We start from the raw sequence: 20,885 nt of genomic DNA on the forward strand, positions 1-20,885 counted from the left end.
TTCTCACAAAATCGTTGCCCCAATGCATCATTGAAATTCAAGCTGGAAAGATGATTTTAATATATCACTTGTACATTTTGTATTGCTCTTCTGGTGACAATGTAGTTTGTTTTTGTCAATTACCATTTTAATAATAGGGTAAAGAAAATGAAGTGGATTTTTGAAAGAAAACAATACTGTCAATATACTATTAAAACAAATTAAAATGGTAAAAGTTATTGTACTTTAAGTAAAAATAAAAGAGACAAAATATCAATCCCAGTTTTGGATTACTTTAATTAACACAAAAAAAATGCATATAGCAGAGGATAGTTTCAATCTGCCTACCTCTGGGTTATGGGCCCAGCATCACTGTATGCAAATCCGTCTTCTGCAGACCTTCCCCCAGGAATGCTTGTACTAGTTGTTGCATTTGGTTTGTTGTTTGGGGGTGCTTCAGTATTAGGCAGCCTTCTGCCCTCCCATGTTCATTTGAAAATATGTGTTCTCCCTGCAGTTGTTGTCCCCAGATGAGAGTTCCCTTGTGCTGCCTCAGTTGAATCGCCTTTACTTGACAGAGATGTGCCTGAGCAGCGGCCCTCCCCAGCCCTATCCCAAATCATACTTATTTTGCATAGGAGATATCATGGTCATGAAGATTGTTCTCCCAGGGTGAGGTTCATTCATTGCATTCTGGGTATGATGACCCCTGTGATTTCCCCAAATATGGGAAACACGACTGCATTATTTGTGGTAGTGGGGGACTGTGTTTGTGCTTTCCTCTGGTCAGCTCTGGTAAAAGTCAGATTTCTTTGTCTCAGATCTTCCTCTAGCCTTGTTCTTCTTTCGAGAGTTCCCTTGTGCTGCCTCAGTTGGATCTCCTTCACTTGACAGGGGGGTGCCCGAGCAGCGACCCTCCCCAGCTCTAGCCCAACTCCTACTTACCTGCCAGGTGAGATACTATGATCAGGAAGGTGCTTCTCCCAGGGCAAGGCTCACCCATTGCACTCTGGGTGTGCTGCCCCTTTGATTTCCCCAAATGTGGGACACTTGACTGCATAATTTGTGTTTCCCCTGGTCGGCTCTCATATAATTCAGATCTCTTTGTCTCAGGTCTCTCTTCAGCCTAGTTTGCTGTCTGTTTCCACTTCTCTTTTCTTGAGCCGCTCCCTTCTATGCCCTTGCACACTAGCCTGACTTCTCCCATCTGCTTACTTTGTGCCTTCCAACGCACAATGTGAACTACAGGTAGTGCTGCAGGGCCCACACCCTTTTACTTGCCTTACAGAGCAGCTCTGGAGCTGTTACAGTGCCCAGCTGCTGCAAGAAATCAGCTTGAATGCTTCAGGGGCTGGGGCATAGCCAACATGAGCCCCACACCGAAGGAGGGTGGAGGTGTTTAATGCGAACTAGGGGTCATCCAAGCGCCGCAAAAGGCCGCCATGCCCTGCATGCCCCTTTTCTCTTTTCATATGCAGACGAGGGTTGAAGCCAACTTTGACCCACTGCTTGGATGACATCACCATATGCAAATCCATCTGCTGCAGGCCTTCCCCCAGGAATGCTTGCACTAGTTGTTGCATTTGGTTTGTTGTTTGGGGGTGCTTCAGTATTAGGCAGCCTTCTGCCCTCCCATGTTCATCTGAAAATATGTGTTCTCCCTGCAGTTGTTGTCCCCAGATGAGAGTTCCCTTGTGCTGCCTCAGTTGAATCTCCTTTACTTGACAGAGATGTGCCTGAGCAGCGGCCCTCCCCAGCCCTATCCCAAATCATACTTATTTTGCATAGGAGATACCATGGTCATGAAGATTGTTCTCCCAGGGTGAGGTTCATTCATTGCATTCTGGGTATGCTGACCCCTGTGATTTCCCCAAATGTGGGAAACTCGACTGCATTATTTGTGGTAGTGGGGGACTGTGTTTGTGCTTTCCTCTGGTCAGCTCTGGTAAAAGTCAGATTTCTTTGTCTCAGATCTTCCTCTAGCCTTGTTCTTCTTTCGAGAGTTCCCTTGTGCTGCCTCAGTTGGATCTCCTTCACTTGACAGGGGGGTGCCCGAGCAGCGACCCTCCCCAGCTCTAGCCCAACTCCTACTTACCTGCCAGGTGAGATACTATGATCATGAAGGTGCTTCTCCCAGGGCAAGGCTCATCCATTGCACTCTGGGTGTGCTGCTCCTGTGATTTCCCCAAATGTGGGAAACTTGACTGCATAATTTGTGTTTCCACTGGTCGGCTTTCATATAATTCAGATCTCTTTGTCTCAGGTCTCTCTCCAGCCTAGTTTGCTGTCTGTTTCCACTTCTTTTTTTTTGAGCCCCTCCCTTCTATACCCTTGTGCACTATCCTGACTTCTACTCCTGTCTGCTTACTTTGTGCCTTCCAATGCACAATGCAAACTACAGGTAGTGCTGCAGGGCCCACAACCTTTTACTTGCCTTACAGAGCAGCTCTGGAGCTGTTACAGTGCCAAGCTGCTGCAAGAAATCAGCTTGAATGCTGGGGCATTGCCAATATGAGCCCCACACCGAAGGAGGGTGGGGGTGTTTAATGCGAACTAAGGGTCATCCAAGCGCCGCAAAAGGCCGCCATGCCCTGCATACCTCTTTTCTCTTTTCATATGCAGATGAGGGTTCCAGCCAACTTTGGCCCACTGCTTGGATGACATCACTGTATGCAAATCCGTCTTCTGCAGACCTTCCCCCAGGAATGCTTGTACTAGTTGTTGCATTTGGTTTGTTGTTTGGGGGTGCTTCAGTATTAGGCAGCCTTCTGCCCTCCCATGTTCATTTGAAAATATGTGTTCTCCCTGCAGTTGTTGTCCCCAGATGAGAGTTCCCTTGTGCTGCCTCAGTTGAATCTCCTTTACTTGACAGAGATATGCCTGAGCAGCGGCCCTCCCCAGCCCTATCCCAAATCATACTTATTTTGCATAAGAGATACCATGGTCATGAAGATTGTTCTCCCAGGGTGAGGTTCATTCATTGCATTCTGGGTATGCTGACCCCTGTGATTTCCCCAAATGTGGGAAACTCGACTGCATTATTTGTGGTAGTGGGGGACTGTGTTTGTGCTTTCCTCTGGTCAGCTCTGGTAAAAGTCAGATTTCTTTGTCTCAGATCTTCCTCTAGCCTTGTTCTTCTTTCGAGAGTTCCCTTGTGCTGCCTCAGTTGGATCTCCTTCACTTGACAGGGGGGTGCCCGAGCAGCGACCCTCCCCAGCTCTAGCCCAACTCCTACTTACCTGCCAGGTGAGATACTATGATCAGGAAGGTGCTTCTCCCAGGGCAAGGCTCACCCATTGCACTCTGGGTGTGCTGCTCCTGCGATTTCCCCAAATGTGGGACACTTGACTGCATAATTTGTGTTTCCTCTGGTCGGCTCTCGTATAATTCAGATCTCTTTGTCTCAGGTCTCTCTCCAGCCTAGTTTGCTGTCTGTTTCCACTTCTCTTTTCTTGAGCCGCTCCCTTCTATGCCCTTGCGCACTATCCTGACTTCTCCCGTCTGCTTACTTTGTGCCTTCCAACGCACAATGCGAACTACAGGTAGTGCTGCAGGGCCCACACCCTTTTAGTTGCCTTACAGAGCAGCTCTGGAGCTGTTACAGTGCCCAGCTGCTGCAAGAAATCAGCTGGAATGCTTCAGGGGCTGGGGCATTGCCAACATGAGCCCCACACCGAAGGAGGGTGGGGGTGTTTAATGCGAACTAAGGGTCATCCAAGCGCCGCAAAAGGCCGCCATGCCCTGCATACCCCTTTTCTCTTTTCATATGCAGATGAGGGTTCCAGCCAACTTTGGCCCACTGCTTGGATGACATCACTGTATGCAAATCCGTCTTCTGCAGACCTTCCCCCAGGAATGCTTGTACTAGTTGTTGCATTTGGTTTGTTGTTTGGGGGTGCTTCAGTATTAGGCAGCCTTCTGCCCTCCCATGTTCATTTGAAAATATGTGTTCTCCCTGCAGTTGTTGTCCCCAGATGAGAGTTCCCTTGTGCTGCCTCAGATGAATCTCCTTTACTTGACAGATATATGCCTGAGCAGCGGCCCTCCCCAGCCCTATCCCAAATCATACTTATTTTGCATAGGAGATACCATGGTCATGAAGATTGTTCTCCCAGGGTGAGGTTCATTCATTGCATTCTGGGTATGCTGACCCCTGTGATTTCCCCAAATGTGGGAAACTCGACTGCATTATTTGTGGTAGTGGGGGACTGTGTTTGTGCTTTCCTCTGCTCAGCTCTGGTAAAAGTCAGATTTCTTTGTCTCAGATCTTCCTCTAGCCTTGTTCTTCTTTCGAGAGTTCCCTTGTGCTGCCTCAGTTGGATCTCCTTCACTTGACAGGGGGGTGCCCTAGCAGCGACCCTCCCCAGCTCTAGCCCAACTCCTACTTACCTGCCTGGTGAGATATTATGATCAGGAAGGTGCTTCTCCCAGGGCAAGGCTCACCCATTGCACTCTGGGTGTGCTGCTCCTGCGATTTCCCCAAATGTGGGGCACTTGACTGCATAATTTGTGTTTCCTCTGGTCGGCTCTCGTATAATTCAGATCTCTTTGTCTCAGGTCTCTCTCCAGCCTAGTTTGCTGTCTGTTTCCACTTCTCTTTTCTTGAGCCGCTCCCTTCTATGCCCTTGCGCACTATCCTGACTTCTCCCGTCTGCTTACTTTGTGCCTTCCAACGCACAATGCGAACTACAGGTAGTGCTGCAGGGCCCACACCCTTTTACTTGCCTTACAGAGCAGCTCTGGAGCTGTTACAGTGCCCAGCTGCTGCAAGAAATCAGCTTGAATGCTTCAGGTGCTGGGGCATAGCCAACATGAGCCCCACACCGAAGGAGGGTGGAGGTGTTTAATGCGAATTAGGGGTCATGCAAGCGCCGCAAAAGGCCGCCATGCCCTGCACATCCCTTTTTTCTTTTCATATGCAGACGAGGGTTGAAGCCAACTTTGACCCACTGCTTGGATGACATCACCATATGCAAATCCATCTGCTGCAGGCCTTCCCCCAGGAATGCTTGCACTAGTTGTTGCATTTGGTTTGTTGTTTTTTGGGTGCTTCAGTATTAGGCAGCCTTCTGCCCTCCCATGTTCATCTGAAAATATGTGTTCTCCCTGCAGTTGTTGTCCCCAGATGAGAGTTCCCTTGTGCTGCCTCAGTTGAATCGCCTTTACTTGACAGAGATGTGCCTGAGCAGCGGCCCTCCCCAGCCCTATACCAAATCATACTTATTTTGCATAGGAGATATCATGGTCATGAAGATTGTTCTCCCAGGGTGAGGTTCATTCATTGCATTCTGGGTATGATGACCCCTGTGATTTCCCCAAATGTGGGAAACTCGACTGCATTATTTGTGGTAGTGGGGGACTGTGTTTGTGCTTTCCTCTGGTCAGCTCTGGTAAAAGTCAGATTTCTTTGTCTCAGATCTTCCTCTAGCCTTGTTCTTCTTTCGAGAGTTCCCTTGTGCTGCCTCAGTTGGATCTCCTTCACTTGACAGGGGGGTGCCCGAGCAGCGACCCTCCCCAGCTCTAGCCCAACTCCTACTTACCTGCCAGGTGAGATACTATGATCATGTAGGTGCTTCTCCCAGGGCAAGGCTCACCCATTGCACTCTGGGTGTGCTGCCCCTTTGATTTCCCCAAATGTGGGAAACTTGACTGCATAATTTGTGTTTCCCCTGGTCGGCTCTCATATAATTCAGATCTCTTTGTCTCAGGTCTCTCTTCAGCCTAGTTTGCTGTCTGTTTCCACTTCTCTTTTCTTGAGCCGCTCCCTTCTATGCCCTTGCGCACTATCCTGATTTCTCCCATCTGCTTACTTTGTGCCTTCCAACGCACAATGCGAACTACAGGTAGTGCTGCAGGGCCCACACCCTTTTACTTGCCTTACAGAGCAGCTCTGGAGCTGTTACAGTGCCCAGCTGCTGCAAGAAATCAGCTTGAATGCTTCAGGGGCTGGGGCATAGCCAACATGAGCCCCACACCGAAGGAGGGTGGAGGTGTTTAATGCGAACTAGGGGTCATCCAAGCGCCGCAAAAGGCCGCCATGCCCTGCACGCCCCTTTTCTCTTTTCATATGCAGATGAGGGTTGAAGCCAACTTTGACCCACTGCTTGGATGACATCACCATATGCAAATCCATCTGCTGCAGGCCTTCCCCCAGGAATGCTTGTACTAGTAGTTGCATTTGGTTTGTTGTTTGGGGGTGCTTCAGTATTAGGCAGCCTTCTGCCCTCCCATGTTCATCTGAAAATATGTGTTCTCCCTGCAGTTGTTGTCCCCAGATGAGAGTTCCCTTGTGCTGCCTCAGTTGAATCTCCTTTACTTGACAGAGATGTGCCTGAGCAGCGGCCCTCCCCAGCCCTATCCCAAATCATACTTATTTTGCATAGGAGATACCATGGTCATGAAGATTGTTCTCCCAGGGTGAGGTTCATTCATTGCATTCTGAGTATGCTGACCCCTGTGATTTCCCCAAATGTGGGAAACTCGACTGCATTATTTGTGGTAGAGGGGGACTATGTTTGTGCTTTCCTCTGGTCAGCTCTGGTAAAAGTCAGATTTCTTTGTCTCAGATCTTCCTCTAGCCTTGTTCCTCTTTCGAGAGTTCCCTTGTGCTGCCTCAGTTGGATCTCCTTCACTTGACAGGGGGGTTCCCGAGCAGCGACCCTCCCCAGCTCTAGCCCAACTCCTACTTACCTGCCAGGTGAGATACTATGATCATGAAGGTGCTTCTCCCAGGGCAAGGCTCACCCATTGCACTCTGGGTGTGCTGCTCCTGCAATTTCCCCAAATGTGGGACACTTGACTGCATAATTTGTGTTTCCCCTTGTCGGCTCTCGTATAATTCAGATCTCTTTGTCTCAGCCTAGTTTGCTGTCTGTTTCCACTTCTCTTTTCTTGAGCCGCTCCCTTCTATGCCCTTGCGCACTATCCTGACTTCTCCCGTCTGCTTACTTTGTGCCTTACAATGCACAATGCAAACTACAGGTAGTGCTGCAGGGCCCACACCCTTTTACTTGCCTTACAGAGCAGCTCTGGAGCTGTTACAGTGCCCAGCTGCTGCAAGAAATCAGCTTGAATGCTTCAGGGGCTGAGGCATAGCCAACATGAGCCCCACACCGAAGGAGGGTGGAGGTGTTTAATGCGAACTAAGGGTCATCCAAGTGCCGCAAAAGGCCGCCATGCCCTGCACGCCCCTTTTCTCTTTTCATATGCAGACGAGGGTTGAAGCCAACTTTGACCCACTGCTTGGATGGCATTACCATATGCAAATCAATCTGCTGCAGGCCTTCCCCCAGGAATGCTTGCACTAGTTGTTGCATTTGGTTTGTTGTTTGGGGGTGCTTCAGTATTAGGCAGCCTTCTGCCCTCCCATGTTCATCTGAAAATATGTGTTCTCCCTGCAGTTGTTGTCCCCAGATGAGAGTTCCCTTGTGCTGCCTCAGTTGAATCTCCTTTACTTGACAGAGATGTGCCTGAGCAGCGGCCCTCCCCAGCCCTATCCCAAATCATACTTATTTTGCATAGGAGATACCATGGTCATGAAGATTGTTCTCCCAGGGTGAGGTTCATTCATTGCATTCTGGGTATGCTGACCCCTGTGATTTCCCCAAATGTGGGAAACTCGACTGCATTATTTGTGGTAGTGGGGGACTGTGTTTGTGCTTTCCTCTGGTCAGCTCTGGTAAAAGTCAGATTTCTTTGTCTCAGATCTTCCTCTAGCCTTGTTCTTCTTTCGAGAGTTCCCTTGTGCTGCCTCAGTTGGATCTCCTTCACTTGACAGGGGGGTGCACGAGCAGCGACCCTCCCCAGCTCTAGCCCAACTCCTATTTACCTGCCAGGTGAGATACCATGATCAGGAAGGTGCTTCTCCCAGGGCAAGGCTCACCCATTGCACTCTGGGTGTGCTGCTCCTGCGATTTCCCCAAATGTGGGACACTTGACTGCATAATTTGTGTTTCCTCTGGTCGGCTCTCATATAATTCAGATCTCTTTGTCTAAGGTATTTCTCCAGCCTAGTTTGCTGTCTGTTTCCACTTCTCTTTTCTTGAGCCGCTCCCTTCTATGCAGTTGCGCACTATCCTGACCTCTCCCGTCTGCTTACTTTGTGCCTTCCAACGCACAATGCATACTACAGGTAGTGCTGCAGGGCCCACACCCTTTTACATGCTTTACAGAGCAACTCTGGAGCTGTTACAGTGCCCAGCTGCTGCAAGAAATCATCTTGAATGCTTCAGGGGCTGGGGCATAGCCAACATGAGCCCCACACCGAAGGAGGGGTCATCCAAGCGCCACAAAAGGACACCATGCCCTGCACATCCCTTTTTTCTTTTCATATGCAGACGAGGGTTGAAGCCAACTTTGACCCACTGCTTGGATGACATCACCATATGCAAATCCATCTGCTGCAGGCCTTCCCCAAGGAATGCTTGCACTAGTTGTTGCATTTGGTTTGTTGTTTGGGGGTGCTTCAGTATTAGGCAGCCTTCTGCCCTCCCATGTTCATCTGAAAATATGTGTTCTCCCTGCAGTTGTTGTCCCCAGATGAGAGTTCCCTTGTGCTGCCTCAGTTGAATCTCCTTTACTTGACAGAGATGTGCCTGAGCAGCGGCCCTCCCCAGCCCTATCCCAAATCATACTTATTTTGCATAGGAGATACCATGGTCATGAAGATTGATCTCCCAGGGTGAGGTTCATTCATTGCATTCTGGGTATGCTGACCCCTGTGATTTCCCCAAATGTGGGAAACTCGACTGCATTATTTGTGGTAGTGGGGGACTGTGTTTGTGCTTTCTTCTGGTCAACTCTGGTAAAAATCAGATTTCTTTGTCTCAGATCTTCCTCTAGCCTTGTTCCTCTTTCGAGATTTCCCTTGTGCTGCCTCAGTTGGATCTCCTTCACTTGACAGGGGGGTACCCGAGCAGCGACCCTCCCCAGCTCTAGCCCAACTCCTACTTACCTGCCAGGTGAGATACTATGATCATGTAGGTGCTTCTCCCAGGGCAAGGCTCACCCATTGCACTCTGGGTGTGCTGCCCCTGTGATTTCCCCAAATGTGGGAAACTTGACTGCATAATTTGTGTTTCCCCTGGTCGTCTCTCGTATAATTCAGATCTCTTTGTCTCAGGTCTCTCTCCAGCCTAGTTTGCTGTCTGTTTCCACTTCTCTTTTCTTGAGCCGCTCCCTTCTATGCCCTTGCGCACTATCCTGACTTCTCCCGTCTGCTTACTTTGTGCCTTCCAACACACAATGCAAACTACAGGTAGTGCTGCAGGGCCCACACCCTTTTACTTGCCTCACAGAGCAGCTCTGGAGCTGTTACAGTACCCAGCTGCTGCAAGAAATCAGCTTGAATGCTTCAGGGGCTGGGGCATTGCCAACATGAGCCCCACACCGAAGGAGGGTGGAGGTGTTTAATGCGAACTAAGGGTCACCCAAGCGCCGCAAAAGGCCGCCATGCCCTGCACGCCCCTTTTCTCTTTTCATATGCAGACGAGGGTTGAAGCCAACTTTGACCCACTGCTTGGATGGCATTACCATATGCAAATCAATCTGCTGCAGGCCTTCCCCCAGGAATGCTTGCACTAGTTGTTGCATTTGGTTTGTTGTTTGGGGGTGCTTCAGTATTAGGCAGCCTTCTGCCCTCCCATGTTCATCTGAAAATATGTGTTCTCCCTGCAGTTGTTGTCCCCAGATGAGAGTTCCCTTGTGCTGCCTCAGTTGAATCTCCTTTACTTGACAGAGATGTGCCTGAGCAGCGGCCCTCCCCAGCCCTATCCCAAATCATACTTATTTTGCATAGGAGATACCATGGTCATGAAGATTGTTCTCCCAGGGTGAGGTTCATTCATTGCATTCTGGGTATGCTGACCCCTGTGATTTCCCCAAATGTGGGAAACTCGACTGCATTATTTGTGGTAGTGGGGGACTGTGTTTGTGCTTTCCTCTGCTCAGCTCTGGTAAAAGTCAGATTTCTTTGTCTCAGATCTTCCTCTAGCCTTGTTCTTCTTTCGAGAGTTCCCTTGTGCTGCCTCAGTTGGATCTCCTTCACTTGACAGGGGGGTGCCCGAGCAGCGACCCACCCCAGCTCTAGCCCAACTCCTACTTACCTGCCAGGTGAGATACTATGATCAGGAAGGTGCTTCTCCCAGGGCAAGGCTCACCCATTGCACTCTGGGTGTGCTGCTCCTGTGATTTCCCCAAATGTGGGAAACTTGACTGCATAATTTGTGTTTCCTCTGGTCGGCTCTCGTATAATTCAGATCTCTTTGTCTCAGGTCTTTCTCCAGCCTAGTTTGCTGTCTGTTTCCACTTCTCTTTTCTTGAGCCGCTCCCTTCTATGCCCTTGCGCACTATCCTGACCTCTCCCGTCTGCTTACTTTGTGCCTTCCAACGCACAATGCATACTACAGGTAGTGCTGCAGGGCCCACACCCTTTTACATGCTTTACAGAACAGCTCTGGAGCTGTTACAGTGCCCAGCTGCTGCAAGAAATCATCTTGAATGCTTCAGGGGCTGGGGCATAGCCAACATGAGCCCCACACCGAAGGAGGGTGGAGATGTTTAATGCGAATTAAGGGTCATCCAAGCGCCACAAAAGGACGCCATGCCCTGCACATCCCTTTTTTGTTTTCATATGCAGACGAGGGTTGAAGCCAACTTTGACCCACTGCTTGGATGACATCACCATATGCAAATCCATCTGCTGCAGGCCTTCCCCCAGGAATGCTTACACTAGTTGTTGCATTTGGTTTGTTGTTTGGGGGTGCTTCAGTATTAGGCAGCCTTCTGCCCTCCCATGTTCATCTGAAAATATGTGTTCTCCCTGCAGTTGTTGTCCCCAGATGAGAGTTCCCTTGTGCTTCCTCAGTTGAATCTCCTTTACTTGACAGAGCTGTGCCTGAGCAGCGGCCCTCCCCAGCCCTATCCCAAATCATACTTATTTTGCATAGGAGATACCATGGTCATGAAGATTGTTCTCCCAGGGTGAGGTTCATTCATTGCATTCTGGGTATGCTGACCCCTGTGATTTCCCCAAATGTGGGAAACTCGACTGCATTATTTGTGGTAGTGGGGGACTGTGTTTGTGCTTTCTTCTGGTCAACTCTGGTAAAAGTCAGATTTCTTTGTCTCAGATCTTCCTCTAGCCTTGTTCTTCTTTCGAGAGTTCCCTTGTGCTGCCTCAGTTGGATCTCCTTCACTTGACAGGGGGGTGCCCGAGCAGCGACCCTCCCCAGCTCTAGCCCAACTCCTACTTACCTGCCAGGTGAGATACTATGATCAGGAAGGTGCTTCTCCCAGGGCAAGGCTCACCCATTGCACTCTGGGTGTGCTGCTCCTGCGATTTCCCCAAATGTGGGACACTTGACTGCATAATTTGTGTTTCCTCTGGTCGGCTCTCGTATAATTCAGATCTCTTTGTCTCAGGTCTCTCTCCAGCCTAGTTTGCTGTCTGTTTCCACTTCTCTTTTCTTGAGCCGCTTCCTTCTATGCCCTTGCGCACTATCCTGACTTCTCCCGTCTGCTTACTTTGTGCCTTCCAACGCACAATGCGAACTACAGGTAGTGCTGCAGGGCCCACACCCTTTTAGTTGCCTTACAGAGCAGCTCTGGAGCTGTTACAGTGCCCAGCTGCTGCAAGAAATCAGCTTGAATGCTTCAGGTGCTGGGGCATAGCCAACATGAGCCCCACACCTAAGGAGGGTGGAGGTGTTTAATGCGAATTAGGGGTCATGCAAGCGCCGAAAAAGGCCGCCATGCCCTGCACATCCCTTTTTTCTTTTCATATGCAGACGAGGGTTGAAGCCAACTTTGACCCACTGCTTGGATGACATCACCATATGCAAATCCATCTGCTGCAGGCCTTCCCCCAGGAATGCTTGCACTAGTTGTTGCATTTGGTTTGTTGTTTGGGGGTGCTTCAGTATTAGGCAGCCTTCTGCCCTCCCATGTTCATCTGAAAATATGTGTTCTCCCTGCAGTTGTTGTCCCCAGATGAGAGTTCCCTTGTGCTGCCTCAGTTGAATCTCCTTTACTTGACAGAGATGTGCCTGAGCAGCGGCCCTCCCCAGCCCTATCCCAAATCATACTTATTTTGCATAGGAGATACCATGGTCATGAAGATTGTTCTCCCAGGGTGAGGTTCATTCATTGCATTCTGGGTATGATGACCCCTGTGATTTCCCCAAATGTGGGAAACTCGACTGCATTATTTGTGGTAGTGGGGGACTGTGTTTGTGCTTTCTTCTGGTCAACTCTGGTAAAAATCAGATTTCTTTGTCTCAGATCTTCCTCTAGCCTTGTTCCTCTTTCGAGAGTTCCCTTGTGCTGCCTCAGTTGGATCTCCTTCACTTGACAGGGGGGTACCCGAGCAGCGACCCTCCCCAGCTCTAGCCCAACTCCTACTTACCTGCCAGGTGAGATACTATGATCATGTAGGTGCTTCTCCCAGGGCAAGGCTCACCCATTGCACTCTGGGTGTGCTGCCCCTGTGATTTCCCCAAATGTGGGAAACTTGACTGCATAATTTGTGTTTCCCCTGGTCGTCTCTCGTATAATTCAGATCTCTTTGTCTCAGGTCTCTCTCCAGCCTAGTTTGCTGTCTGTTTCCACTTCTCTTTTCTTGAGCCGCTCCCTTCTATGCCCTTGCGCACTATCCTGACTTCTCCCGTCTGCTTACTTTGTGCCTTCCAACACACAATGCAAACTACAGGTAGTGCTGCAGGGCCCACACCCTTTTACTTGCCTCACAGAGCAGCTCTGGAGCTGTTACAGTACCCAGCTGCTGCAAGAAATCAGCTTGAATGCTTCAGGGGCTGGGGCATTGCCAACATGAGCCCCACACCGAAGGAGGGTGGAGGTGTTTAATGCGAACTAAGGGTCACCCAAGCGCCGCAAAAGGCCGCCATGCCCTGCACGCCCCTTTTCTCTTTTCATATGCAGACGAGGGTTGAAGCCAACTTTGACCCACTGCTTGGATGGCATTACCATATGCAAATCAATCTGCTGCAGGCCTTCCCCCAGGAATGCTTGCACTAGTTGTTGCATTTGGTTTGTTGTTTGGGGGTGCTTCGGTATTAGGCAGCCTTCTGCCCTCCCATGTTCATCTGAAAATATGTGTTCTCCCTGCAGTTGTTGTCCCCAGATGAGAGTTCCCTTGTGCTGCCTCAGTTGAATCTCCTTTACTTGACAGAGATGTGCCTGAGCAGCGGCCCTCCCCAGCCCTATCCCAAATCATACTTATTTTGCATAGGAGATACCATGGTCATGAAGATTGTTCTCCCAGGGTGAGGTTCATTCATTGCATTCTGGGTATGCTGACCCCTGTGATTTCCCCAAATGTGGGAAACTCGACTGCATTATGTGTGGTAGTGGGGGACTGTGTTTGTGCTTTCCTCTGCTCAGCTCTGGTAAAAGTCAGATTTCTTTGTCTCAGATCTTCCTCTAGCCTTGTTCTTCTTTCGAGAGTTCCCTTGTGCTGCCTCAGTTGGATCTCCTTCACTTGACAGGGGGGTGCCCGAGCAGCGACCCTCCCCAGCTCTAGCCCAACTCCTACTTACCTGCCAGGTGAGATACTATGATCAGGAAGGTGCTTCTCCCAGGGCAAGGCTCACCCATTGCACTCTGGGTGTGCTGCTACTGCGATTTCCCCAAATGTGGGAAACTTGACTGCATAATTTGTGTTTCCTCTGGTCGGCTCTCGTATAATTCAGATCTCTTTGTCTCAGGTCTTTCTCCAGCCTAGTTTGCTGTCTGTTTCCACTTCTCTTTTCTTGAGCCGCTCCCTTCTATGCCCTTGCGCACTATCCTGACCTCTCCCGTCTGCTTACTTTGTGCCTTCCAACGCACAATGCATACTACAGGTAGTGCTGCAGGGCCCACACCCTTTTACATGCTTTAAAGAACAGCTCTGGAGCTGTTACAGTGCCCAGCTGCTGCAAGAAATCATCTTGAATGCTTCAGGGGCTGGGGCATAGCCAACATGAGCCCCACACCGAAGGAGGGTGGAGATGTTTAATGCGAATTAAGGGTCATCCAAGCGCCACAAAAGGACGCCATGCCCTGCACATCCCTTTTTTCTTTTCATATGCAGACGAGGGTTGAAGCCAACTTTGACCCATTGCTTGGATGACATCACCATATGCAAATCCATCTGCTGCAGGCCTTCCCCCAGGAATGCTTACACTAGTTGTTGCATTTGGTTTGTTGTTTGGGGGTGCTTCAGTATTAGGCAGCCTTCTGCCCTCCCATGTTCATCTGAAAATATGTGTTCTCCCTGCAGTTGTTGTCCCCAGATGAGAGTTCCCTTGTGCTGCCTCAGTTGAATCTCCTTTACTTGACAGAGATGTGCCTGAGCAGCGGCCCTCCCCAGCCCTATCCCAAATCATACTTATTTTGCATAGGAGATACCATGGTCATGAAGATTGTTCTCCCAGGGTGAGGTTCATTCATTGCATTCTGGGTATGCTGACCCCTGTGATTTCCCCAAATGTGGGAAACTCGACTGCATTATTTGTGGTAGTGGGGGACTGTGTTTGTGCTTTCTTCTGGTCAACTCTGGTAAAAGTCAGATTTCTTTGTCTCAGATCTTCCTCTAGCCTTGTTCTTCTTTCGAGAGTTCCCTTGTGCTGCCTCAGTTGGATCTCCTTCACTTGACAGGGGGGTGCCCGAGCAGCGACCCTCCCCAGCTCTAGCCCAACTCCTACTTATCTGCCAGGTGAGATACTATGATCAGGAAGGTGCTTCTCCCAGGGCAAGGCTCACCCATTGCACTCTGGGTGTGCTGCTCCTGCGATTTCCCCAAATGTGGGACACTTGACTGCATAATTTGTGTTTCCTCTGGTCGGCTCTCGTATAATTCAGATCTCTTTGTCTCAGGTCTCTCTCCAGCCTAGTTTGCTGTCTGTTTCCACTTCTCTTTTCTTGAGCCGCTCCCTTCTATGCCCTTGCGCACTATCCTGACTTCTCCTGTCTGCTTACTTTGTGCCTTCCAACGCACAATGCGAACTACAGGTAGTGCTGCAGGGCCCACACCCTTTTAGTTGCCTTACAGAGCAGCTCTGGAGCTGTTACAGTGCCCAGCTGCTGCAAGAAATCAGCTTGAATGCTTCAGGTGCTGGGGCATAGCCAACATGAGCCCCACACCTAAGGAGGGTGGAGGTGTTTAATGCGAATTAGGGGTCATGCAAGCGCCGCAAAAGGCCGCCATGCCCTGCACATCCCTTTTTTCTTTTCATATGCAGACGAGGGTTGAAGCCAACTTTGACCCACTGCTTGGATGACATCACCATATGCAAATCCATCTGCTGCAGGCCTTCCCCCAGGAATGCTTGCACTAGTTGTTGCATTTGGTTTGTTGTTTGGGGGTGCTTCAGTATTAGGCAGCCTTCTGCCCTCCCATGTTCATCTGAAAATATGTGTTCTCCCTGCAGTTGTTGTCCCCAGATGAGAGTTCCCTTGTGCTGCCTCAGTTGAATCGCCTTTACTTGACAGAGATGTGCCTGAGCAGCGGCCCTCCCCAGCCCTATCCCAAATCATACTTATTTTGCATAGGAGATATCATGGTCATGAAGATTGTTCTCCCAGGGTGAGGTTCATTCATTGCATTCTGGGTATGATGACCCCTGTGATTTCCCCAAATGTGGGAAACTCGACTGCATTATTTGTGGTAGAGGGGGACTGTGTTTGTGCTTTCCTCTGGTCAGCTCTGGTAAAAGTCAGATTTCTTTGTCTCAGATCTTCCTCTAGCCTTGTTCTTCTTTCGAGAGTTCCCTTGTGCTGCCTCAGTTGGATCTCCTTCACTTGACAGGGGGGTGCCCGAGCAGCGACCCTCCCCAGCTCTAGCCCAACTCCTACTTACCTGCCAGGTGAGATACTATGATCAGGAAGGTGCTTCTCCCAGGGCAAGGCTCACCCATTGCACTCTGGGTGTGCTGCTCCTGCGATTTCCCCAAATGTGGGAAACTTGACTGCATAATTTGTGTTTCCTCTGGTCGGCTCTCGTATAATTCAGATCTCTTTGTCTCAGGTCTTTCTCCAGCCTAGTTTGCTGTCTGTTTCCACTTCTCTTTTCTTGAGCCGCTCCCTTCTATGCCCTTGCGCACTATCCTGACCTCTCCCGTCTGCTTACTTTGTGCCTTCCAACGCACAATGCATACTACAGGTAGTGCTGCAGGGCCCACACCCTTTTACATGCTTTAAAGAACAGCTCTGGAGCTGTTACAGTGCCCAGCTGCTGCAAGAAATCATCTTGAATGCTTCAGGGGCTGGGGCATAGCCTACATGAGCCCCACACCGAAGGAGGGTGGAGATGTTTAATGCGAATTAAGGGTCATCCAAGCGCCACAAAAGGACGCCATGCCCTGCACATCCCTTTTTTCTTTTCATATGCAGACGAGGGTTGAAGCCAACTTTGACCCATTGCTTGGATGACATCACCATATGCAAATCCATCTGCTGCAGGCCTTCCCCCAGGAATGCTTACACTAGTTGTTGCATTTGGTTTGTTGTTTGGGGGTGCTTCAGTATTAGGCAGCCTTCTGTCCTCCCATGTTCATCTGAAAATATGTGTTCTCCCTGCAGTTGTTGTCCCCAGATGAGAGTTCCCTTGTGCTGCCTCAGTTGAATCTCCTTTACTTGACAGAGATGTGCCTGAGCAGCGGCCCTCCCCAGCCCTATCCCAAATCATACTTATTTTGCATAGGAGATACCATGGTCATGAAGATTGTTCTCCCAGGGTGAGGTTCATTCATTGCATTCTGGGTATGCTGACCCCTGTGATTTCCCCAAATGTGGGAAACTCGACTGCATTATTTGTGGTAGTGGGGGACTGTGTTTGTGCTTTCTTCTGGTCAACTCTGGTAAAAGTCAGATTTCTTTGTCTCAGATCTTCCTCTAGCCTTGTTCTTCTTTCGAGAGTTCCCTTGTGCTGCCTCAGTTGGATCTCCTTCACTTGACAGGGGGGTGCCCGAGCAGCGACCCTCCCCAGCTCTAGCCCAACTCCTACTTACCTGCCAGGTGAGATACTATGATCAGGAAGGTGCTTCTCCCAGGGCAAGGCTCACCCATTGCACTCTGGGTGTGCTGCTCCTGCGATTTCCCCAAATGTGGGACACTTGACTGCATAATTTGTGTTTCCTCTGGTCGGCTCTCGTATAATTCAGATCTCTTTGTCTCAGGTCTCTCTCCAGCCTAGTTTGCTGTCTGTTTCCACTTCTCTTTTCTTGAGCCGCTCCCTTCTATGCCCTTGCGCACTATCCTGACTTCTCCTGTCTGCTTACTTTGTGCCTTCCAACGCACAATGCGAACTACAGGTAGTGCTGCAGGGCCCACACCCTTTTAGTTGCCTTACAGAGCAGCTCTGGAGCTGTTACAGTGCCCAGCTGCTGCAAGAAATCAGCTTGAATGCTTCAGGTGCTGGGGCATAGCCAACATGAGCCCCACACCTAAGGAGGGTGGAGGTGTTTAATGCGAATTAGGGGTCATGCAAGCGCCGCAAAAGGCCGCCATGCCCTGCACATCCCTTTTTTCTTTTCATATGCAGACGAGGGTTGAAGCCAACTTTGACCCACTGCTTGGATGACATCACCATATGCAAATCCATCTGCTGCAGGCCTTCCCCCAGGAATGCTTGCACTAGTTGTTGCATTTGGTTTGTTGTTTGGGGGTGCTTCAGTATTAGGCAGCCTTCTGCCCTCCCATGTTCATCTGAAAATATGTGTTCTCCCTGCAGTTGTTGTCCCCAGATGAGAGTTCCCTTGTGCTGCCTCAGTTGAATCGCCTTTACTTGACAGAGATGTGCCTGAGCAGCGGCCCTCCCCAGCCCTATCCCAAATCATACTTATTTTGCATAGGAGATATCATGGTCATGAAGATTGTTCTCCCAGGGTGAGGTTCATTCATTGCATTCTGGGTATGATGACCCCTGTGATTTCCCCAAATGTGGGAAACTCGACTGCATTATTTGTGGTAGAGGGGGACTGTGTTTGTGCTTTCCTCTGGTCAGCTCTGGTAAAAGTCAGATTTCTTTGTCTCAGATCTTCCTCTAGCCTTGTTCTTCTTTCGAGAGTTCCCTTGTGCTGCCTCAGTTGGATCTCCTTCACTTGACAGGGGGGTGCCCGAGCAGCGACCCTCCCCAGCTCTAGCCCAACTCCTACTTACCTGCCAGGTGAGATACTATGATCAGGAAGGTGCTTCTCCCAGGGCAAGGCTCACCCATTGCACTCTGGGTGTGCTGCTCCTGCGATTTCCCCAAATGTGGGACACTTGACTGCATAATTTGTGTTTCCTCTGGTCGGCTCTCGTATAATTCAGATCTCTTTGTCTCAGGTCTCTCTCCAGCCTAGTTTGCTGTCTGTTTCCACTTCTCTTTTCTTGAGCCGCTCCCTTCTATGCCCTTGCGCACTATCCTGACTTCTCCCGTCTGCTTACTTTGTGCCTTCCAACGCACAATGCGAACTACAGGTAGTGCTGCAGGGCCCACACCCTTTTACTTGCCTTACAGAGCAGCTCTGGAGCTGTTACAGTGCCCAGCTGCTGCAAGAAATCAGCTTGAATGCTTCAGGTGCTGGGGCATAGCCAACATGAGCCCCACACCTAAGGAGGGTGGAGGTGTTTAATGCGAATTAGGGGTCATGCAAGCGCCGCAAAAGGCCGCCATGCCCTGCACATCCCTTTTTTCTTTTCATATGCAGACGAGGGTTGAAGCCAACTTTGACCCACTGCTTGGATGACATCACCATATGCAAATCCATCTGCTGCAGGCCTTCCCCCAGGAATGCTTGCACTAGTTGTTGCATTTGGTTTGTTGTTTGGGGGTGCTTCAGTATTAGGCAGCCTTCTGCCCTCCCATGTTCATCTGAAAATATGTGTTCTCCCTGCAGTTGTTGTCCCCAGATGAGAGTTCCCTTGTGCTGCCTCAGTTGAATCTCCTTTACTTGACAGAGATGTGCCTGAGCAGCGGCCCTCCCCAGCCCTATCCCAAATCATACTTATTTTGCATAGGAGATACCATGGTCATGAAGATTGTTCTCCCAGGGTGAGGTTCATTCATTGCATTCTGGGTATGCTGACCCCTGTGATTTCCCCAAATGTGGGAAACTCGACTGCATTATTTGTGGTAGTGGGGGACTGTGTTTGTGCTTTCCTCTGGTCAGCTCTGGTAAAAGCCAGATTTCTGTGTCTCAGATCTTCCTCTAGCCTTGTTCTTCTTTCGAGAGTTCTCTTGTGCTGCCTCAGTTGGATCTCCTTCACTTGACAGGGGGGTGCCCGAGCAGCGACCCTCCTCAGCTCTTGCCCAACTCCTACTTACCTGCCAGGTGAGATACTATGATCATGAAGGTGCTTCTCCCAGGGCAAGGCTCACCCATTGCACTCTGTGTGTGCTGCTCCAGCTATTTCCCCAAATGTGGGAAACTCGACTGCATAATTTGTGTTTCCCCTGGTCGGCTCTCGTATAATTCAGATCTCTTTGTCTCAGGTCTCTCTCCAGCCTAGTTTGCTGTCTGTTTCCATTTCTCTTTTCTTGAGCCGCTCCCTTCTATGCCCTTGCGCACTATCCTGACTTCTCCCGTCTGCTTACTTTGTGCCTTCCAACGCACAATGCGAACTACAGGTAGTGCTGCAGGGCCCACACCCTTTTAGTTGCCTTACAGAGCAGCTCTGGAGCTGTTACAGTGCCCAGCTGCTGCAAGAAATCAGCATGAATGTTCTTCGTTGATTGATGGAAGAAACATCTTACAAAAACTCTCCAGATTATTGACTTTTTAAAGTTTTTCTAGGAAACGTTCTAGATGAATGCTTATTAGCGTTTGTCAGAATGTAAGTTTGCAAAGTGTCTCTGTGGCGCAATCAGTTAGCGTGTTCGGTTATTATCTAAAAGGTTGGTGGTTCAATCCCACCCAGGGACGTAATTTACCTTGTGATCAGATTTTGGTGATCTTAAAGTAGACAAGTCAAAATTTCAAACCCCCTGTTATGGTGTGGGTACCTGGCCTTCCCTGATGTAATCAGAGTTAGATTTGATTCAGTGATTTTATAAAAACAGCTAGGAAGCACAATTTAGCAGTAGGTTGCAGAGAAAAAAAAAATATGCTGGCAGAAAAATCCAATTGAGTGAATAAACAGCTCTTCATTTTCTGGCTTTATTTTTATGCTAACAAATTTGTTCTCTGAAAAGTGTCCACAAAGCCAAGTCTCTGATTAACACCTTTGTAAGGATGGTTTTTCACCTATTACTAAATTAAACTTGCTTCATTGGAAAGGCAGCAAGATGCATCCTCATTTCAATGTCTACTGAAATAATACAGGTTGACACCAGGAAACATTAACGGCACTGCATCCTTGCTGCTTTCTCATGTGGAAGTCTGTTTAATGTGAAAACAAGGTGATATCTAATTAGCACACAGGTAAGCAATTAAGAAAATCTTTATTTAAGGGTGAAGATGTTTCTCACAAAATCGTTGCCCCAATGCATCATTGAAATTCAACCTGGAAAGATGATTTTAATATATCACTTGTACATTTTGTATTGCTCTTCTGGTGACAATGTAGTTTGTTTTTGTCAATTACCATTTTAATAATAGGGTAAAGAAAATTAAGTGGATTTTTGAAAGAAAACAATACTGTCAATATACTATTAAAACAAATTAAAATGGTAAAAGTTATTGTACTTTAAGTAAAAATAAAAGAGCAAAAATATCCATCCCAGTTTTGGATTACTTTAATTAACAAAAAAAATGCATATAGCAAAGGATAGTTTCAATCTGCCTACCTCTGGGTTATGGGCCCAGCATGCTTCCATTGCAGTACTCTGCTGCACATGTAAGTGCAAGAGATCCTGAAGCACTCACTCATCATGGGAAAGTACCAATGTGTTTCTTTGTTGGTTGATGGAAGAAACATCTTACAAAAAC

The 20,885-nt window shown here is 49.0% G+C and overlaps 31 non-coding genes and 3 pseudogenes across 31 annotated transcripts; all 34 read left to right on the forward strand.

Annotated features, from left to right (window-relative positions):
* Window positions 1-600: 600 nt before the first annotated feature.
* Window positions 601-764, forward strand: LOC135038156 (U1 spliceosomal RNA). Its single transcript, XR_010232557.1, has one exon. It is a non-coding gene; the product is annotated as a U1 spliceosomal RNA (small nuclear RNA).
* Window positions 765-916: 152 nt separating this feature from the next.
* Window positions 917-1,058, forward strand: LOC135038173 (U1 spliceosomal RNA; annotated as a pseudogene).
* A 692-nt stretch (window positions 1,059-1,750) lies between these two features.
* On the forward strand, window positions 1,751-1,914 carry LOC135038143 (U1 spliceosomal RNA). Its single transcript, XR_010232544.1, has one exon. It is a non-coding gene; the product is annotated as a U1 spliceosomal RNA (small nuclear RNA).
* Window positions 1,915-2,066: 152 nt separating this feature from the next.
* Window positions 2,067-2,229, forward strand: LOC135038168 (U1 spliceosomal RNA). The gene has a single exon (XR_010232568.1). It is a non-coding gene; the product is annotated as a U1 spliceosomal RNA (small nuclear RNA).
* Window positions 2,230-2,894: 665 nt separating this feature from the next.
* LOC135038149 (U1 spliceosomal RNA) lies at window positions 2,895-3,058 on the forward strand. The gene has a single exon (XR_010232550.1). It is a non-coding gene; the product is annotated as a U1 spliceosomal RNA (small nuclear RNA).
* Window positions 3,059-3,210: 152 nt separating this feature from the next.
* Window positions 3,211-3,373, forward strand: LOC135038158 (U1 spliceosomal RNA). Its single transcript, XR_010232559.1, has one exon. It is a non-coding gene; the product is annotated as a U1 spliceosomal RNA (small nuclear RNA).
* Window positions 3,374-4,044: 671 nt separating this feature from the next.
* On the forward strand, window positions 4,045-4,208 carry LOC135038154 (U1 spliceosomal RNA). The gene has a single exon (XR_010232555.1). It is a non-coding gene; the product is annotated as a U1 spliceosomal RNA (small nuclear RNA).
* Window positions 4,209-4,360: 152 nt separating this feature from the next.
* Window positions 4,361-4,523, forward strand: LOC135038169 (U1 spliceosomal RNA). Its single transcript, XR_010232569.1, has one exon. It is a non-coding gene; the product is annotated as a U1 spliceosomal RNA (small nuclear RNA).
* Window positions 4,524-5,195: 672 nt separating this feature from the next.
* On the forward strand, window positions 5,196-5,359 carry LOC135038151 (U1 spliceosomal RNA). Its single transcript, XR_010232552.1, has one exon. It is a non-coding gene; the product is annotated as a U1 spliceosomal RNA (small nuclear RNA).
* A 152-nt stretch (window positions 5,360-5,511) lies between these two features.
* Window positions 5,512-5,653, forward strand: LOC135038174 (U1 spliceosomal RNA; annotated as a pseudogene).
* A 692-nt stretch (window positions 5,654-6,345) lies between these two features.
* Window positions 6,346-6,509, forward strand: LOC135038147 (U1 spliceosomal RNA). The gene has a single exon (XR_010232548.1). It is a non-coding gene; the product is annotated as a U1 spliceosomal RNA (small nuclear RNA).
* Window positions 6,510-6,661: 152 nt separating this feature from the next.
* Window positions 6,662-6,797, forward strand: LOC135038166 (U1 spliceosomal RNA; annotated as a pseudogene).
* Window positions 6,798-7,483: 686 nt separating this feature from the next.
* LOC135038165 (U1 spliceosomal RNA) lies at window positions 7,484-7,647 on the forward strand. The gene has a single exon (XR_010232566.1). It is a non-coding gene; the product is annotated as a U1 spliceosomal RNA (small nuclear RNA).
* Window positions 7,648-7,799: 152 nt separating this feature from the next.
* Window positions 7,800-7,962, forward strand: LOC135038163 (U1 spliceosomal RNA). The gene has a single exon (XR_010232564.1). It is a non-coding gene; the product is annotated as a U1 spliceosomal RNA (small nuclear RNA).
* Window positions 7,963-8,608: 646 nt separating this feature from the next.
* On the forward strand, window positions 8,609-8,772 carry LOC135038150 (U1 spliceosomal RNA). The gene has a single exon (XR_010232551.1). It is a non-coding gene; the product is annotated as a U1 spliceosomal RNA (small nuclear RNA).
* Window positions 8,773-8,924: 152 nt separating this feature from the next.
* LOC135038170 (U1 spliceosomal RNA) lies at window positions 8,925-9,087 on the forward strand. Its single transcript, XR_010232570.1, has one exon. It is a non-coding gene; the product is annotated as a U1 spliceosomal RNA (small nuclear RNA).
* A 671-nt stretch (window positions 9,088-9,758) lies between these two features.
* Window positions 9,759-9,922, forward strand: LOC135038176 (U1 spliceosomal RNA). Its single transcript, XR_010232573.1, has one exon. It is a non-coding gene; the product is annotated as a U1 spliceosomal RNA (small nuclear RNA).
* A 152-nt stretch (window positions 9,923-10,074) lies between these two features.
* Window positions 10,075-10,237, forward strand: LOC135038162 (U1 spliceosomal RNA). Its single transcript, XR_010232563.1, has one exon. It is a non-coding gene; the product is annotated as a U1 spliceosomal RNA (small nuclear RNA).
* A 671-nt stretch (window positions 10,238-10,908) lies between these two features.
* On the forward strand, window positions 10,909-11,072 carry LOC135038144 (U1 spliceosomal RNA). The gene has a single exon (XR_010232545.1). It is a non-coding gene; the product is annotated as a U1 spliceosomal RNA (small nuclear RNA).
* A 152-nt stretch (window positions 11,073-11,224) lies between these two features.
* On the forward strand, window positions 11,225-11,387 carry LOC135038159 (U1 spliceosomal RNA). The gene has a single exon (XR_010232560.1). It is a non-coding gene; the product is annotated as a U1 spliceosomal RNA (small nuclear RNA).
* Window positions 11,388-12,058: 671 nt separating this feature from the next.
* On the forward strand, window positions 12,059-12,222 carry LOC135038155 (U1 spliceosomal RNA). Its single transcript, XR_010232556.1, has one exon. It is a non-coding gene; the product is annotated as a U1 spliceosomal RNA (small nuclear RNA).
* Window positions 12,223-12,374: 152 nt separating this feature from the next.
* On the forward strand, window positions 12,375-12,537 carry LOC135038172 (U1 spliceosomal RNA). The gene has a single exon (XR_010232571.1). It is a non-coding gene; the product is annotated as a U1 spliceosomal RNA (small nuclear RNA).
* A 671-nt stretch (window positions 12,538-13,208) lies between these two features.
* Window positions 13,209-13,372, forward strand: LOC135038148 (U1 spliceosomal RNA). Its single transcript, XR_010232549.1, has one exon. It is a non-coding gene; the product is annotated as a U1 spliceosomal RNA (small nuclear RNA).
* A 152-nt stretch (window positions 13,373-13,524) lies between these two features.
* LOC135038164 (U1 spliceosomal RNA) lies at window positions 13,525-13,687 on the forward strand. The gene has a single exon (XR_010232565.1). It is a non-coding gene; the product is annotated as a U1 spliceosomal RNA (small nuclear RNA).
* Window positions 13,688-14,358: 671 nt separating this feature from the next.
* Window positions 14,359-14,522, forward strand: LOC135038145 (U1 spliceosomal RNA). The gene has a single exon (XR_010232546.1). It is a non-coding gene; the product is annotated as a U1 spliceosomal RNA (small nuclear RNA).
* A 152-nt stretch (window positions 14,523-14,674) lies between these two features.
* LOC135038167 (U1 spliceosomal RNA) lies at window positions 14,675-14,837 on the forward strand. Its single transcript, XR_010232567.1, has one exon. It is a non-coding gene; the product is annotated as a U1 spliceosomal RNA (small nuclear RNA).
* Window positions 14,838-15,508: 671 nt separating this feature from the next.
* Window positions 15,509-15,672, forward strand: LOC135038152 (U1 spliceosomal RNA). The gene has a single exon (XR_010232553.1). It is a non-coding gene; the product is annotated as a U1 spliceosomal RNA (small nuclear RNA).
* Window positions 15,673-15,824: 152 nt separating this feature from the next.
* LOC135038157 (U1 spliceosomal RNA) lies at window positions 15,825-15,987 on the forward strand. Its single transcript, XR_010232558.1, has one exon. It is a non-coding gene; the product is annotated as a U1 spliceosomal RNA (small nuclear RNA).
* A 671-nt stretch (window positions 15,988-16,658) lies between these two features.
* Window positions 16,659-16,822, forward strand: LOC135038146 (U1 spliceosomal RNA). Its single transcript, XR_010232547.1, has one exon. It is a non-coding gene; the product is annotated as a U1 spliceosomal RNA (small nuclear RNA).
* Window positions 16,823-16,974: 152 nt separating this feature from the next.
* Window positions 16,975-17,137, forward strand: LOC135038160 (U1 spliceosomal RNA). The gene has a single exon (XR_010232561.1). It is a non-coding gene; the product is annotated as a U1 spliceosomal RNA (small nuclear RNA).
* Window positions 17,138-17,808: 671 nt separating this feature from the next.
* Window positions 17,809-17,972, forward strand: LOC135038153 (U1 spliceosomal RNA). The gene has a single exon (XR_010232554.1). It is a non-coding gene; the product is annotated as a U1 spliceosomal RNA (small nuclear RNA).
* Window positions 17,973-18,124: 152 nt separating this feature from the next.
* Window positions 18,125-18,287, forward strand: LOC135038161 (U1 spliceosomal RNA). Its single transcript, XR_010232562.1, has one exon. It is a non-coding gene; the product is annotated as a U1 spliceosomal RNA (small nuclear RNA).
* A 671-nt stretch (window positions 18,288-18,958) lies between these two features.
* LOC135038177 (U1 spliceosomal RNA) lies at window positions 18,959-19,122 on the forward strand. Its single transcript, XR_010232574.1, has one exon. It is a non-coding gene; the product is annotated as a U1 spliceosomal RNA (small nuclear RNA).
* Window positions 19,123-19,274: 152 nt separating this feature from the next.
* LOC135038175 (U1 spliceosomal RNA) lies at window positions 19,275-19,437 on the forward strand. Its single transcript, XR_010232572.1, has one exon. It is a non-coding gene; the product is annotated as a U1 spliceosomal RNA (small nuclear RNA).
* The last annotated feature ends 1,448 nt before the right edge of the window (window positions 19,438-20,885 follow it).

Source organism: Pseudophryne corroboree, unplaced genomic scaffold, assembly GCF_028390025.1.
Source record: "Pseudophryne corroboree isolate aPseCor3 unplaced genomic scaffold, aPseCor3.hap2 scaffold_704, whole genome shotgun sequence".
Taxonomy (NCBI): domain Eukaryota; kingdom Metazoa; phylum Chordata; class Amphibia; order Anura; family Myobatrachidae; genus Pseudophryne; species Pseudophryne corroboree.